The 10,148-nt window shown below is 40.4% G+C and overlaps 1 long non-coding RNA gene across 1 annotated transcript; it reads left to right on the forward strand.

The window, feature by feature from the left end:
* Nucleotides 1-2,675: 2,675 nt before the first annotated feature.
* Nucleotides 2,676-5,086, forward strand: LOC133910970 (uncharacterized). Its single transcript, XR_009908567.1, has 3 exons — nt 2,676-2,760; nt 3,493-3,884; nt 4,885-5,086. It is a non-coding gene; the product is annotated as an uncharacterized LOC133910970 (long non-coding RNA).
* Nucleotides 5,087-10,148: the final 5,062 nt, after the last annotated feature.

Here is a 10,148-nt window from a genome sequence, read left to right on the forward strand (position 1 = left end):
TCGCCTACCATTATATCAGCATGTGGTGAGTAAGGTATGTGCTAAAGCCGACTACACCGATGATCGGTGCTTAACCGGTGCAAGCGGTCTACGGTGTCCGGGTTCCCTCCCCGAACTGCCTGAGGACTCCTCGTGAGCAGATGACACCCCTAACACCGCCCACACCTCGTCTCAACTCACCACTCACCAAACCGACTCATCATCAACCCAACCATAAGTGCGAACAAATAATAAGTCCTAGGCTCGCGACAACGGTGGACGCCGCCGTCGACTTCTACCGGAAAGCCTAAGTACCACTAAGCATAGCGAACTAAAATTAGACCTCGATGACACCACTAGGCTCCTAGGAACAACACATGACACGTGACCGAAATGGGATAATGCATCGGCATAGGTTCTACCCAACTCAGTACCCGACACATGCAATGTATACATAAGCGTAGATAACATATTAAAATTTCAAGTAGACACGGTGCAATATGAACGATGCTTGCCTTGCTGCCCTGAATCAGAAAGGTGGGACGCCTCACGATCGCCCACGGCCTCCGGGATCGACGGATCGACGTTCACTACAGAGAGCAACGCGTGCAATGTAATGAGCATGTATGAAATGCGATCATGTAAGAAAAATATGCTCCACAATACATGACAACATTATTCCAAGATCGTACTGTCCAAACCAGAATTTTCCAAGTGGTCTCAAAAAGTTTGGAGTTCCTACGAATTAACTACGAATTTTACAAGCTATCAGCTATCAGGAAAGCCTGATAAACCGTGCTCGGGGTGCCCGGGATGAACAGTACTCACGGGTACCCGGGGTGAACAGTACCCGGGGGTGCTCGGGATCGACCGTGCTCGGGTGCTCGGGGTGAACAGTACAGGGGTGCTCGGGTCGTCGGGTGAACAGTACCCGGGGTGCTCGGGAGTGCTCGGGTGAACTGTACTCGTGCTCGGTGAACAGTACCAGGGGTGCTCGGTTGAACAGTATCAGGGGTCGTCGGGTGAATAGTACCCGGGGGGTCGTCGGGAGTGCTCGGGGTGACCGCGCTCGTGCTCGGATGAACAGTACCCGGGGGTCGTCGGGTGAACAGTACCCGGGGTGCTCGGGAGTGCTCGCGGTGACTGAGCTCGTGCTCGGGTGAACAGTACCCGGGGTGCTCGGGAGTGCTCGCGGTGACTGAGCTCGTGCTCGGGTGAACAGTACCCGGGGGTCGTCGGGTGAACAGTACCCGGGGTGCTCGGGAGTGCTCGCGGTGACTGAGCTCGTGCTCGGGTGAACAGTACCCGGGGGTCGTCGGGTGAACAGTACCCGGGGGCTCGGTGAACAGTACTCGGCGCTACAGTAAAATCAGCCTCGCGCAGCTCCAGAACAGCAGCCATTACGAAGGGAAAGACTGAGCTAAACTAACCTGGGAGTCTCTCTAAAACAAAAGTAAAAATGCCTAGAAGGGTGTACAGGGTCTAGACTTTGCTTAACCGCCTAGCAACATGATTCCTAACTCAAATCCACATAAATCCTCATTTGTTCCCAGACTGCAGAACTTTAAGAACTTTGCAACCCTAGTTCCAGATTCAAGATCTATCCAACCAAAAATGAGCATACTTGCCATGGGAGCCTAGCAGACTCACCTAAGGTCCTTTGCTGAGGTTGGTGACCGCCAGTTGAAGGAGGAAACGACGGAAAATGGCTTGGAGAAGAGAGGAAAAACTGCTGCTTCCTTGCTTCTCCCAAAGAACACCAAACAAGTTCAGAACCAGCTCGAATTCCTTCGGGGAAACTGAAAATGAATTGGATGGACGAGTAGTCCTTGAGCTGGTGGTCTCGTGAGTACCACATACGTACCTTGATCTTGCTCCCAGAGGTAGGGATCCAAAAGGGGAAAAAGGGAGCCTAAGAGAGAGAGTGAGAGAGACGGCCAACTCCAACTTGCTTCCTCAAAAAGCCTTATGTGGTGGAGTGGGTGAGGAGTACGTATGGGCAGGTTTGAGGGGAGAGAGAGCTGTTGCCCACTTATAGAGAGATATTTTCCACCCAAGTGGGCCCCATTTACCTAGAGGAAAGTTCAGACTTGCTTCCAGCTCCTTTATTTCTCTTAGTTTTTCCTTCTCCCACCTCATTGACTCAAAGTGAAGTGCTCCAGTGACCCAAACTGGAACATGAAGCTGAAATTGCATGTTTTAGGATTAAAACACACAATTATGGATTTCGGGACGTGACATCCACTGCGCGGTTGCCAATTTGTTTCTCGGAATCGACTGAGGACTTATCCTCCGCCACCTCCCGCCGCGTAGCCTCGTCGCATCACAGTGCGTATGCAAGGCGTGGCCGCCATCGTCGACGGCCACCGGCTGCTGCTCAAATCCTCTCAATCCTGGTAGATATTTGATTGCTTTGATGTTGAGCCTATTGGATCCGCTTCGATAGTCGGTGGGACTTCATCGATCTCCCCATCTTCCGCTGTGATGCGATCGATCCCCGACGATCTACTCTTCTCCTCCCATTCGATTCCACTCCTACACCCCAAACCACCTCAATGGCATCTACTGTGTTTGTTCTCCCGCAAGTCATGGCTACAACAGTTCCAAGGTAGACTCTCTCTTCCCGGCGTCTCAATTGATTTATATATTTGCTGTGTTTTCTAATTTATATATTTGCCCTGTGTCAATCCCATTGCAGATTAATCCCTGCAGAGTACTCCTACATTGCTCCAAAATATCATTGAATCAATCTTACAATCCCCGCAGAGTACTCCTTACGAGGTAACCTAATTGAATCATCTTTTCTTTTTTGAAAGGAAGAATCCTCTTTTCTTCGTTTTGTTCACTGTGTACCAGATTCAATATTGTGTTGTGTTGGCTTTCCAATAACATTTGCATATGAGTTAACCACCATGTGTATATCATACAATTGATTCTTACACGTAAACTTGAATGTTGAATCATGACATATAAATTCAGTTTCTGGACATCAATTTAGTAAAGGATGGATTACCGGTATAAGCCATGTTGATTAGTTTTTCCACAAGGTTATCACTTCAGTTTCTGAAAGTGTATTACTCTTTATATTTTATTTCAGTTCATGCATAAAAGTATTGTACTCTGGTCTAGAGATTTATTTTAGCACCTAACAATGCAAGCTTGATGCGTTGAATATGTAGTGTTTATATTGCCTTTGAGATGATTGGTGAAATGTCTCAAATGGCTATTAACATGAAGAGATTTTATATAATATGATTTTCTGCATCCTTTTGTCTACTCCACAAATTAATGGTTTCTATTCCTCCCGAAGATTCATATTTCTATATTGTGACTTAACCACATTAACTGTTATTGATGACTTGGATATACTTTTCATTTTACATGTGTTATTTGCTTTGTATTTTAAGTACTTTCCTCTGCTTATATGGTGCCTACCATTAACACTTTCCATGATTGTTTATTATTGTCTCCACGTCCATTGATTAACTTATACTTGCATGTTCTGTGTTTTAGTTTACTGGGTTCTGAAAGCAGCAACAGGGGTTTTTGACTTGGTAACTATGATTCTGGTGAAGGGAGTTTGGTTTGATAATATGTGTGTTCTCTTGGCTTGTGGAGTTGCATGGAGGGCGGGGTGCTTCGGTTTTTGGATGACCTTCGAAGGAATTGGGAGCAAGGAGGCATGGGAAAGGGGTGAACCAAGTGGTTGACATCGGCTACGGCGAACCAGCGGAGTAGCAACGGAGCACTGGCCGCAGCAGCACCCCATGGAAAGGGCAAAGGCAAGGTCACCGAGCTTGAGTAGGAGGTTTGGCCCAATCTTTGCCGTTTTGTCCAGTCGTTGCAGCTTCTGAATCTGATTTGGGACTATGTTCGACGAAATCATTTGGAACTAGGACTCTGAAGTAGGTTCAGCTATTTTATTATTTGTACATCGTACTATTTCTATAACATATAGCCATGTATTCAGTCTGTGAAAAAGATACAAAACACTTTAATCTGGTATGTGGTAAATCTATTTGTTGTGTTATTGGCCATTTGAGGTAACCATGGTGCCCGCTGTAACAGATATTACTTTTGGATTGACCGAAATTAACTGAAAAAAAATTTATGCAAGCAAATTTTTAATCCTTGGCTCTGTATAACCCTGTTTTTTATTTCACAATGATTGGGATTTGGGAACGAAAATGATAAAACATATAACCGGAGATTGTAGATAAACCGGAGATTACTTTGCATTTTATGAAAGCATTTACTCAGCTGCACCCAAACTGTGGCTACTTAGCATAGCACTGCATAACCTGAATGTCAAATGCATGGCGTACTCTTCTGAATTCTTCTACCAAACCCCTTTATTATTGATTACTCATCGATGGACTATAATCAGCTTCTTATCAATGTTTGATGCACCTACTGAATCAGGACCTTGACCATGTTCTGTTAAAGTATTATCTGTTTTTGATGATGTCAAGGTGGTGATTATATGACGAATTACTGACAGCTAAAATAACAGATAATTGTTTTTAGTTGTCATGCCTGCAGTAGAAAATATATGTGTTTTTTATGCAATGGTAGGTTCGTGCACTCTTTGTGATATGGACAGGGAACCTAACATTTAGGTTTCATACTATTCTGTCATTGACTGATAGAACAGTGAAACTCTATACTTGGTCAAATTTGTTTCTAACAGTAAACTGTGCGAGGCTTATTAGTGTTACTAAATTGCAATGCACTTGATCATGTCAAATATCATTGCTTAGCCATGCACTTAAATGATATTATCCTGCCTGGTTCTAGAGTAGTCTACGATCAAAAGAATAATTTTTTCATCATTTAGAGTTTGTTTCTTAATTGAGACTATTATCACACGACATCTTGCTGATGTCCCTCCTTTGCAATTGGCAGGCTTTTGATGAAGCCATCTCGGAGCTGGACTCCCTGAGCGAGGAGTCCTACAAGGACACCATTTTGATCATGCAACTCCTTTATGACAATTTGACCCTCTGGACTTCCGATATCTCGGTAATCATCTATTTCCCAAACATAAAGTTCTGCTCATACTCTTTACTTTATCCTGAAACCATCCCGATTCCTTAACAATTGTTTTCTGCTCACACTTTTTGGCACCTGACCCTATTTTCAGTCTGACAATACCTCAATGTTCTTTTGTCAGGGTTGTGTCACATTTGTCATGATGTCACATCACTTTTTTTTAATAAATTTTTGACGTCCGTTGCAACGCACGGGTAGAAAACTAGTCAAAGAAAAAAAAGCTTCTTTTGTTTCTCAGCTGCCAGCAGAAGAATGTGCAACGCCAAGTGCCGCCGAGAGCCGGACCGGCCCATTCCTACATGGGCCATCCTGAACAGACCCAAGCGTAGCGCCCGCGTGGGTGGATATTAGCCCGGGGCACATAAAAGGCGGGACGGCCCAAAATGTGGTGCGTACCGCCTTGGGCTAAAGGATCAAAACAAAGTTGGGCCTCATGGTGCAAGTATCTTACCATATAGGCCTGGAATGGCACTATGACGCTCTTGTGTTGTTTATTTCTGGAATCAAGACGCATCTTAATGCCCATCTAAAGTTTAAATGGAGTATGATCGAACAAAATGCCATATCATCGCGTACTCTATATGCTTCCAGTTTTCATCCAATTGACAGAAAATGCATATGTTAAAATTTCATCTTATTAACACCATTTACCATTAAAATTGGGTCAGTTCACCCCTAATGGTTTTTTGTTTTTCATTGTACAAGTTAAGTTACAATTTTGTGCGACAATGAATGACATCATGCACCATATTAGAGAAATATTTTATTCTTTTACGATTATTTTTTATGCATTTTTTATTTTTTTTCTGGGAACGCATTTTCATATCTCGAGTTAAACAAGTATTAGATGCTCTCAACCTATGAAAATAAATAGATACCTACATATCTGACGGTTGACAATTGATATGTATAAATCCATGTGTATGTTAATATACCTATCTCGGGCCGTGGTGTTCTTATTAACAATCTATTATATTATTATTTAAATGTTAAAATGAGTTATAGTCAAGGTCACAAAATTATTATATTAATTAAAAAAAAGTCTAGACCACCTATTGTTACATGTAACTGTCTACATTAAACCACAAAAAGTCAATATCAAATATGATTAATAAATAAATAAATTTAGAATTAAATGAAAAATTAGCGGTTGGATTTTCGTACGGTTTGAGAAGCAAAATATTTGAATAAAAAGTGAAAATAAAATAAAATAAATAATAATTAAAATTTAGATTAGAATAGAAAAAATAAGAATCGATATCAAATATGGAAAAATTCGCTCTGTAACGTTGAAAGATCACGTCTTTTAAAAAATACCATCCGAAAGATGGTGGCTTAAAAAAATACCATTAAAAGATCAAAACAGTGACACTCCGTGACATTCTGCTGTTGACAGTGTTGACTCGGACAAAACTGCCCTTACCTGCTCGGCCCCTATTTTGTTCGCTGCTCCCTCTCACCTGCCAGCTGCTGCAGCTTCACACCTCCTGATCTGAGCCACCCGCTGCAGCAAAACGAGCAAACAACATGCAAAAAAATAGCGGCATGACCTGAGCTCACGCACAAAAAAAGGTGCACATAACAAATTCATGGACTGAAATCGGTAGTATATACAGGTAGCAAAAGCTTACACATCACACATAAAACATGTTCAAAAGTATAGGTTTTAGAGCAGCGAGTTTTCACAACACACAAACATAGTTTTCACAACACACAAAAATATCGAGCTCAACACATGATGAGCCTTCTACATAACTGTGAGAAACAGTAACATCTAAGATAGGATTAATTAAGATATTTTAAAAACTAATGATTTTAAAAACTTCACAAAATAAATCTATCTCAATTTATATCTAAATATGCTCTAAGTTTATCTAGTATGTCTACTTTATCACTCAAGAGTATTGCAGCATACTCCAGTAAAGTAAATTGCAAGTATATAATGCAGAAACGTAAATAAGGTAGAGAGATAAATTCGACACAAGAGACTTATCTTGTCGTATCGGTGACACACAAGCCATCTTTAGTTCATGTTAGAGCTCCATAAAGGATATGCTCCCGGTCGCTAAGTCTCTTCTGTTAACAGCTCTTAGCTACTAAGTCACCAAGGTCTCAAACATAATGAGCCACCAATGCGAGGTCTCACCATTAACCTCTTTTTCGATCACTTGTACGCCGTCTTCATTTCGGAGCTTTAGTCACAAAGACAATAGTATCCACATCATCGCATCATCTTCTTACCGTCGCTCCACACTAAGTCAGAGTATCAACAAGTTACCGGCGAGTCACCGATACTCTAAGGCGGCGACGTACCTCTCAGTACATGGTTGGATCACTCCTTGATCCACTCTCTAGGTTACAACACCTAGCAAAACTTATCTCTAGACCTATAAGTACTAATCACTCTCTAATGGTGTACTTAATCACCTTAGATGAACATTTTAAGCACTTAGATGGCTTAGATGTCTTCTCGGGTGTGTATGAGGTTCTCTAGACTCTAGCACCTTCAAATGAATGAGTGGAGAGATATTATAGCCTCAACCCCATAGACTAGCCGTTGCTCCAACATCTCAACTTTACTGTGAATACTGAATGGTCCAGTGTAGACAATTTGTACTCACGGTTCATCTGGTGTGTACACCATTATAAACTAGTCATTGGAACTCCACTCAACAACCCTTCTGAACATTGGATGTTTTGGTGTAACATTCACTCCAACACCAGACTATTTGGTGTGTTGACATGCGCCTGATCACACCACTTCTTCTCTATGCAAAAAGCTCCGACGTTCATAATCTTCATCACCGGACCTTCTGGTGTATACAACACCATCTTTTAGGGATTTTTCACACACTCTGTTAAATGCTCCGGTGAAACCTTCGATGTGCATATTTTGATCGCCGGTCCTTCCAGCGTGTTGATCTTTGGTCATCAACTGTTGCACCCTCTCTGTAACAAATGCTTTGGTGTAAGCATCCGGTGTCTTCAACTTTGAGCACTGGACCTTTCGGTGTATGGAAACTTCTCTGATTTTATCTGACAAGAATGCTCCAGTGTGTATAGTGCTCTGAGCACCAGATCTTCTGGTGTAGTCAATTTTACTGAAACTTATTCTAATTCAACTGAACTTTGTCCCGACTGCGGTAGTTTCTTCATGTATTGTATCATTGAGACCTACTAACATATATTCTTGACAAACATGTTAGTTACAAAGAGTATGTTATCATTAATCACCAAAATTACAATCATAGTCTAATAGAAATATTTTCACTACAATCTCACCCTTTTCGGTGATTGATGACAATATAACCAAAGTAAGAGGCAAATAATACAAATTAAGAAAATAAATGATTTCAAAAGTTCACAATACTATACCTCTTCTCTTAGATGCATGATAAGAAAAAATTATGATATCAACTATGAGGACAACCATGTTACCAATATTATATCTCCCACATTATGTCCCTTGTGGCTGTCATGTAGATAGGTTTTTCTTTTTCTCCATTGCCACTATCTCCCTTGATCGATCCATGCAAGAATTTATTTATCTTTGTCAACCCCATATGCATCCTCTTTATCAACAATCTACCCGAGATAGTTATTGCATCTTGCTTCTCTCTTGGATCTTGCTTGCTTCCCTTGCATCTTGCTTTGGTATCAAAATTCTCTCCCTTTGACAATAATCTAAAAAAACTACAAACACATGTTGAACTTATGAAAAAAAATATTAGAGCATTTGAGAGATAGCTTCATAAAACACGATCCATATGAATGATACCACTTATGAAGAATTATGAGGAATTCATACCAATTAAAAAGATATACCTATTGTAAAGATATGAGACATTGATATCAATTGAAAAAAACAAACAGGGATCATAATTCATGAAACTCACATGATATAATCTAAACTACCCCTATATATGTGCATACATATAATAGGATCCATTTATGAATACCACTTGTAGAAATATAGTCATATATGCATAACTAGACAATAAGTAGAAGTTTAAACCATATCATATATGGAGGTAGCTTAAATGTATAAATGAATTGATAATGATACAAATTGAAATATTTAAGTATTGCATACCTCTGGAGACTTGTTAATCACTCTATGAGACTACAAAAGATATTACTTGAAACACATGTTAGTCTCAAAATCACAACCAATAGGATATACTTCCCTAAATATGTGCATACAAATTTCAAATACTTATGAGATATATGCGCTTGTTATTGATAACAATAAGAAGGGTACGCTATAGATTGGTTCATGGCACATAAAGAATATCAATGGAAGAAGTAGTGACTTGTAAGGAACCTACAACTAATAAACCATATAGGTTGCTCATAAGAAAGAGAGAAACACAAGCAACCTGTCATATGAAAAATCTACACTAAACATTTCAATAACTTAAAATAAGCATATGCAATCCTAAACAAGGCAAAGATACTAATAAATTGAAAAGAATTTGCATATAGTAACATTACCTCTTTTAACTTTGGATTAGAATTTAGGTATATGATGATCATGATTTTTATCAATGTGTCCGATCTATGTCTTATTTGCTTGAATCTTTATTTCATATTGTGAGCTAAGTCTCCAAATCCTCGAGCTGACTTGTGGACTTTAAGTTTTATTTGGAATCCAAACCGATTGGGACCCTTCATGTTGGTGATGATTTCCCTTGGGCATCTAAATATGTTGGTTCCACCCTCGATCCTTTCTCTCAACCATGTGTACAACCACTTTTCCATATATTTCTTCTTGAGCTTGTAATAGTTGCTCTTAATCTTGATCTTATAGTTGAACTTGGTGTAGATGTTGGAGGTCTTGTTGGAGAGGTTCTTCATCTTCTTCTTCTCTTTAGTTTCCTTCTTGACTTGCTTGCTTTAGAAGGACTTGTGGTCTCCTTGATGACACTTGAAACATATCACAGTGGACTACTCTGCAAGCTTCTTCACTATAGTAGTATGATTATCTTGAGGAGGTTGGACATATCCTTTGCCCTTTAATTTTGGCAAGTCTTCCTTGAGCTTCTTCGCTTCTTGCTTGAACTCAGCATTCTCTTGTGCAATAAGTTCATTAGATGGTTCTATAAAAACATTCTCAA

This window comes from Phragmites australis, chromosome 3 (assembly GCF_958298935.1).
Source record: "Phragmites australis chromosome 3, lpPhrAust1.1, whole genome shotgun sequence".
In the NCBI taxonomy this organism is placed as follows: Eukaryota; Viridiplantae; Streptophyta; class Magnoliopsida; order Poales; family Poaceae; genus Phragmites; species Phragmites australis.